Below are 8,565 nucleotides of genomic sequence, written 5' to 3' on the forward strand. Positions count from 1 at the left end.
CTATTTTTCAAAGGATATATTATACATACCATTTGATATTAATACAGCCGTTACTCTATTTCAAGTATAATAGAAAATTTAGTTGAGAATAAAACCGTTTCTCTATTTACATTTTCTCTATTCATTATCAACATTGGAATAATCTTTCTTAAAATGGTCGACTCAATTGAATCAGTATTCGTAGACTTCCTTCATATGCGCAATTCACGTATGCATCTTTCCGCTGTTCGCGGATGAAACGAGCTGTATGACGAGCACCGTAATGATGCAACCGGGTACTGCGCCCTTATGGCAAACGTGGCGCACGAGGAGGAACGAGCGAGGCATGCCTCGTGCACGACGCGCCTCTTCGAGTACAGTCTAAGTATATATAGGGTGTCCTAAGTATTCAACATCCTTCCTCCTGACTCCACATTCTTTAACGATTCCTCTCTCTCTCGGTTTCTCTCTCTATTCGCGAATTATTCCTCGTCACGATTTATATACGTTGTAATCATTGAACATTTCGGAAATAAAACAATCAACCTTATTCTATATAATTTCAAACAAGAAAAAAACAGAAAATTACCAGCGAGTTTATCTATTATATTATAAAACACTGACTGTCCGATATCGATTGTTCTCGTTGAAATAACTTGATTAGTCGAGACTATAATCTCTTAGGTATTTATATTGTTCAATTTATCAAAAAAATAATCAAAAGTAATTTTTTACTATCAACAGCATATCCAATTTTTAAAAAAAATTGTTCAAAACGATTAAACGGAATTACTAATACATATACACAAAAACTATTTAATCGTGTGAAACATATTACCATTAATACTTTAATAATGTATTATTCTATTTCTGTCGAGTTATTACCTAATATCCAATTAATATCATATTATAGATTTAATGTATATACGATTTAATTAGTGATTTATTTCTCATTTTTTTAACTGCACAATTATTCGCGCCATAAGTAGCTTTTATACATACCTAATTACATTTTCGAATCTCATAAAAGACGTATTGAAAGAAACTGGTCAGTGCCCATTTTAAAATCAAGAAACCTCGCTATACTCTTAAGAGGAGAAACGAGTCGAGACACCCTGTATGCACGTGTAGACGTGTATACACGTCGAGTCCTAGATTCTTGCTTTCGTATCCGTGAGAGAGGAGAGAAGGAACAAACCCGTGGCTCGCCAGTCCCACGGGCCTCGGTGTCCTCAGTTATCTCGGCTGGGCGGCGTGATGGGAGGAGGGAGGTAAGACGCGGGGCCTTACCTCCGCGATCCTCTTCTCGGTCCCCTTTCTCTCTCGTGGCCAGTCCCGCCAGTCCTTTCGAATCCATCCGCCTGCCTGTTCGCCTCATCTCTGTCTTTTTCCACAGAACGCCAACGCCGCCCGAGATCATTTTTCCTTCTCTCTTTCTCTTCCTCTCTCTCTCTCTCTCTCTCTCTCTCTCTCTCTCTCTCTCTCTCTCTCTCTCTTTCTTTCTCCCCCTATTGCTATTTCTTACATTTAATTCCGCCTTGTCTAGTAGTGATCTCTACTCTTCGTCACGACCGCGAGAACTCACCTCTGGACTTTCGTAAAATATGTATCCGCGTCTCGTTGATAATGAGAGAAGAACTCGCGAGCGAGGAAGCCTAAGCTCTCGACTTCGATCTCGCGACTTCTTCACAGAGCGGAGTGATTTCCTCGTTGCCTCCCTTGATTTACGTTTGCCAATGATTTATACCGGCGCCGTGTCGATTAATAAGCGTAGCGTGCATGTAACGTTTGAAGCCCAGCAGTGGCAAACATTAGCAAACGCTGTAGTGGCGTAGGAGTATCGCGCAGTGCATAGGAATTTCAAGGAGCGATCATTCTCCAACGTCGCTCAGATTTGATACACGAGCCTTTTCTTGACAGAAAAAAAACTTTTATGCAACTTTCGGCGTGATTTGTCTGAACATTATTTTACGTCTCGAGTGTAATTTACGAAGATGGATATCGTTATATTGTTATCGTATTTTCTACATATGTTTTCTCTTAAATTTTGGAAATAGAAGTATCCTTAATCTGCAATTATTGCATAATCAGAATTTTCAATAAACAATTCTCTAGTCAAAAGAATAAAATAATTATCTATAAGAATAAAGACGCAGAAATTTATAAAAAGAATGATGACTGATATAATTCTTAATCTCCACGTATTAAATATTTATTAAATATTTAAGTCTTTAAAATTATACGAATTTCTAGTCCTTGTATTAAAGTGTATTAGCTCTATCCATGTAGCCTCTTTAATTCTTGATCTTTAAACGTACATATGTGCGTCTTTATCTGTGAAAGAGACAAACAAACTCGGGTGCCAATGCGTTCTAAAAACAATTCCCGTATCGATCCCTCTGAACAAATACACGATGTAATCTAGCGAATCTTTCGCGCCTGTTATTTCAGGTATCCCTCTTCCCAACTCCGAGTGATCTTGCCTACGTTTTTTCTTTGCACGATCGGATTATACTAATATTTCATACTTGTATTTCAAAGGGAGTCCGCTTAATATGTGGTCGAAACAAGCGTATTTGCCGAATTCAATGGCACGAAAAAAATAGGGAACAAAGTCTCTCTTTTTCTAAATTTTTGCAACTAAATAAAGTACCTATTAACATATCCGAACATCTAAAATATTCCAATTTATTTTTATTTTTCTTATTAAACCAGATTATTTTTTGCCCTTTTCTTCAACTATCTACTCATTGCACTATTATTGACAAAAGAATATAGGTTTAATGTGTAGATGTCTGTGCGTCTACAGACGAACACGAGTATGTTTGCTAAAGCCAAATATCTGTGTGGATTATCCCTGCGGGATAGCATATTTCTAAGCAAAAATAGTGAACGATTATTTGATTTCAGAACTGTATTCAGAACTGTTTTCTTAGGAACGAGAAAAAGATCGTTATAAATGAGATCGAATAAACTTTTCCTAATAAACATTAAGGAAAAGATATTTAAAAATTTGTTTGTGAGAAATATTTTTATTTCACTGAAATCAATTTTTATTTAAATACGACGAAATAAAATTTTATTTCCAGCAAATAAGCCATCTATTTTTTATTTTTTTATAACTAATAAGATATATTTTACAGAAATGTAAACTTCGTCATTACAATCAAATTTTTTTCATATAATTAATAAATATCGGAGAAAAACATCATGAGTTGAAACAACATTTGTTTCGCAATACTTCGAACATCTTTCTCTCAGTGTATACATCTCATGTAGAATGTAGATAATAAAGAATAATGTAATAATGTAATAAAAATTGAATGAAAGCAAAATTAATATACGACTGACAATAGATAAAAATTAAAAATCGTGTTATTATTCTAAAGTAATCATGTTAAGATAGGGAAGACGATCGGGGAGTCATTATCCGCACTTCTAATAACAACATTGCAAGATCGCTTCTTTTCGAGTCGGGAACCGGAAAAGGTACAGAGAAAAAGAACGAACAGACGACCTCGTTTCTCTTTGCCATCCTTCCTCATCATATACCGGAATGAAATTGCCCGCGGAAGGCCGGCGGAAGGCCGACCCATAGACTTTCTGAGGTTAACCGTGCCGCCTGTTAATGGTCAGAGCCACGAAAGCCGGCCGTATTTTAAAGTCGCCAGTAGTCGACAACGAACTCTTTTGTGGCGTCGATTAACTCCAGCGAAAGCGCCAAAACGAAGACATAAGAGAAAAAAGGAAGCAGTTCCGTTTTTACACGTTTTTTAAGAGATTCAGAAGGTTGAATAATTGAGGGATCTCTCCACATTCACATGAATTTATTGTGCTACTGTGAAATAACTTCAGACAAGAATACAGAACTTTATAAATATGTAATCACAGTTTTATGAGAAAACGATATGAATCTGAAAATCTACACAAGAATTGCTATCGATCTATCGAGTTTTCATTTCACTCATCACTTTTCAACTAGTTTAAAATTGATTTTCTTTCTTCTTTCAAACTTCTTTTAATTCAGGAAACTGCGACCTTATAAATATAGACTTTGCAAATTCTTATGGGCGAGCTCCACCAAAAGAAACTAGACAAATAGATTTGGGATTGGAACCTCGCTTCATGTGGAAAGTTGCAAATCCAATAACGTCATTTTTTGTAAAAAAAATTATTAATAAAAAAATAAATTAAAATTAAATTATTAAATAAAAAATAATTACCGATATCTAAAGAATATCATTAAAGTGGATATTTTTTATATATCCTATCCTGCATACATAATCTGTAAAAACGATCAATTTTCGAGGATACTAATTCTATATCCATTTGCTCTCAGCCTGTGGATTCCTGCGGCGCAAGAGGAAGTTCATTGAAGAACGCGGCGATAAAAGTACGTCGATAATATGATATTTCATCATTACGGACGTGGACGAGTCGAACGAAGTCGCGGACCTCCCGCATTGAAAGCCGAATGATCTCTCGAGAGCGGCTCCCGGTTATTGAATGTCGAACGCGAAGGAGCGAACGATCGATCGCGTGACGAGGCGAAAAAGAATCGAGCGCGCGCGTTCGCGCTATCTAGATGAAGTTCATTAGAACGCACGTTCTGAAACTGAACACGTTAAAGTCGTTTGCGTTACCAGCACTAGTCCCTCCAGCAAGCGTGAGTAAAGCCCGGGAAAAGGTCTGCTCCAGTTACGAAAAAAAAAAATGGATTAATTATCATGGAGTCAAGTACCGTTTAGTACTAAAGCTGCATGATCATTATCACTGTTACAGCAAGCTCCATAAAGTACAATCATTAAATTAGCTTTCGTTTTCCATTAACAATTTTGCACAATTTATATTCATATATTTATATATTTCGTATATATTATTTATATAATTCATTAAAAAAAAAATTAACATTCATCATTTTTAAAAACAGACATTATACTATTAAGTATTATTACGTATTTACTGTATATTTTTAACACTGCAAACTGACAAAAATAAGACAAATAAAAAAACTTTCTACTTTGTATCATTATAACATTCATAATCTTTTTTTATTAATAATATTTTTATTAATTCTATTAAATATCAGTTAATTTTATTGGCACATTGTTGCCATCGTTGTTATTATTAATGTTATTAAAATGAATAATACTATCAATGTTATGTTTTATTAATCATAATATCATTTTTCGTTATTAGCAATATATGCATTAAAATCGCCAAACTTTGGCATATTTGTGCAAAATGAGTTGTACGCGTATCGTACTTTAGAATGCGAATGTTATGTTTACACTGCTATTACGTAATATAAATCTGTAAATACTCGTGATATACGATACGTAACGAACTGGATACAAGTGAATTACAGTAAATCACTCACCAGATCGTCTCATTAAACATAATATTATTATCGAGGCGCTGAATTACGCAGGAAAATAATACGCAAAAATAGATGCTGTGCATCGTGAGTAACGTTATACTTTTCGTAAATCATATACTTACACGGTCAGTATTGCCCGATGGGCAATACTGACGTCACTGCTTACGGTATAAACGCGTAATGTTAAATTATATAGCGGATTACATGTCGAAATAACATGCAAGGTGACCTATGTTTCAATAAAATCACAAAATAACAAGATATGCCATATCTTGTTCATTTTTTAATACGTCGACCTGTTTCATTATATGTTCCATCCAAAACTTTGATCAATCGAAGCAGGAAATATCGAAAAATTTATATCATCTCTCATCATGCACATCTTATATGAAAATTAATACAAATATCTTCTTCTTCAATATATATCTCTTTATAATTTAAGAACAGGCGGAGTGAATATCACTTCACAGATAACTCGAGAGATAAATTGCTTGCCGGAATTAACTGATGTCACTTGAATGAATGACGTATTAGCCAATTAATATGATAATCTCTGTATGATACTTTAATCTCTTTCTCAAAAGCTTATCTGATAATTCTTCATAACATATATAATTCTTCATAAATTATAAGAAAACTTGTACTAGAATACATAAAAAAATAATAATAAAAACAAACACCATTAAAAATATTTAACTTTGAAATTTATCTAATGTTTTAATAATACATATGTAATTATAAACAAAGTAAAAGTTGGTACGCGTAAAAATTATTGTTTAATCAGATATTATGTGAATGTACATGAAATAATTTACGGTTTTTTCGTTTTTTCGTTAGATTTATTTTAAATTATACAATATGTAATTAGTATATTTTTAAGCTAAAAAAATTGTAAAAATTATATGCATGTCGAGACACACATTGCAAGGGATATCATTTGCTAAATATGATTCGCGACAAGAAATAAGTAGAAGAATATATCTCAGTCTGAGCACGAAAGAGTTAACCCTGAAAACTATAAAACACTTTACTTGCGTGAAGACAGGAAAAGGAATCTGACACAGTTTACATATTACAATGATGAATTCGTATTTATCATGCTAGTAAAATGCTTGATAGTGAAGACCAAAAATTTCAAATAAAACTGTATTTTCACTTTATAAGTAGATATTTTATAAACGGATAATTTTTTGTAAAAATTATATAAATAAAAATATTATTCCATATGTATTTGCTTTTTATATTGTACAATATGTTTAGTATCAGCGCGAAATTTGACGTAAAATAAATTTGACGTAAATAAATAAGAAAACAAATTTAATTTTCCAAAGCAACATTTTATCAAATTATATTGTTTAGAGTTGATACCTACATTAAAACATAGAAGAATTTAGATAATTAAGGACTCAGAAGAATTGTTTTTAAATTTCTACTTGTGTTACTCGTGATAATCAACAATTATCATGAGAAATAGAATTTGTTAGTAATAAACAATTGCTAATTTTATAATTGTTATAGAACATAATGATTTCACCATTAAAAAATTGTTGAATTCTTTTAACTTAACTGCTTTAATTAACTCAATTAAAGAGCTTGCGACAGTGGACTAACTCACGTATCATAAATATGGAGTAAACTCCAAAGTTAAAATGTTTGGAAAAAATACTAATATCATGTATCGGCTACATTGTGAGGTTAAGTCACAACATAAATATGACATTAATTTTGATTGAATACATGATATCATTTTTCCCCATTATTTGAACTTTTCATTTACTCCATTTTTACAAAATTGGAGTTCACTATTCTAACGAATAATTAAGTCCTTGATTTAATTAAGACAATTGAATTGAATTAAAACGATGTATCAATTTTGTAATAAAATTTTTTAATAAGATTAAAAAATTTTTTAATAAAATTAAATCATTATTTTCTATAACAATTATGAAATTAAATAATTGTTTATTACTAATGAATATATTGATGTAGTAGACTCCAAAACAATGAAAAATATTATTCGTAACTGTCAGTTCTCACTGTCAGCTGATTGCGAGTACTTACACAGCTATAAACTCGGAACGAAGTAGATAGTCTCTTAAATCGTTAGACGAAGAAAGAAAAAGAAGTGTAAGAAACATCTTGAAAACTTACCTAGACCACACCGCAAAATCGGCGAGCGATCCTCTTCTTCGGCACTGCGGTGAGCCTTCAAAGATGCCGATTATAGACGCAAGGATGGGGGGGAGGGGACAAAGTCAGCTCTGCACGCGCCCCCCCAACGTCACTCGGGATCCCCTGTTCTCGACACGTTCCTCGTGTTCCAAGCGGCGAATACACACTCACATACGGCCGGCGGGCCTGCTATTATATCGTTATTCCGGGTCGCCTCGTGACTCCGATCGCGCCGCACACTCGCGACCGGCGCGTCGTTCCTCTCTGTCTCTTCTTTTCTCTTGCTCTTTCTCTTCCCCTCGCAAACGCACTCTATACGTAGCGGAGCACTTGATCACCACGAGGAATCCGGCGGTGCCGCGAGGCCCAACATCACAACTCGGCGATTCTCGCTGCTCTTTTTCTTCAAACAATCCTGTCGTTCTCACCGACGACGGCGGTCCGACACGCACGCGCGTCGCACGCGTGTATGTGTGTACACCTGAGAGTGCGTTTTCACTCTATCAGTTCGCCCATCTCATTCGCACTCATGAAACAGTCCTAAGCGGTGCAGAATCATCGCGCGCGCGCGCGCGCGCGCGAGCGAGCGAGCGCCCGTTCGATTCCTCTTGGTTGCTCGGTTCTCGACGCCGCGTACACGCGTTCCGCTCTCGTCCTTTTACGTACGTAAAGGGCGGGTTTCCTCGGTGGATGGGGACGGGCGATCGCTGATTTCCGGATAATCCGCGGCCAGGTGCGTGGCGGAGGCAATGCAAGGGAACAGATGTCGCCGCTTCGGCATCTAGAAAAGCATTCGAGAATGCGATCGATCAGACCGCGTCCGTCGTCTTTCGGCGCGAATCGCGAATCGCGAAACAGCATCACTCGCTTGCTGGCTGACCGGCCGGTCGGCCAGCCGGCTGGCCGACATGCGTGCGTGTCGCCGGTCGCGAAATCGCGGGGAGCCAGTATGGCGCCGGTTTCTTTCATATTCTCCCTGTCTCTCTCTCTCTCTCTCTCTCTCTCTCTCTCTCTCTCTCTCTCTCTCTCTCTCT

General features: G+C 35.8%; 1 long non-coding RNA gene across 1 annotated transcript in view; it reads right to left on the bottom strand.

Annotated features, from left to right (window-relative positions):
- LOC108688170 overlaps positions 1–8,565 on the bottom strand; it is an 85,492-nt gene that overhangs the window by 73,533 nt on the left and 3,394 nt on the right. The window contains exon 2 of the long non-coding RNA XR_001931775.1: positions 7,511–8,312. This is a non-coding gene — a long non-coding RNA (uncharacterized LOC108688170). The remainder of the gene's footprint in view (positions 1–7,510; positions 8,313–8,565) is intronic.

Source organism: Atta colombica, unplaced genomic scaffold (assembly GCF_001594045.1).
Source record: "Atta colombica isolate Treedump-2 unplaced genomic scaffold, Acol1.0 scaffold226, whole genome shotgun sequence".
Lineage (NCBI taxonomy): Eukaryota > Metazoa > Arthropoda > Insecta > Hymenoptera > Formicidae > Atta > Atta colombica.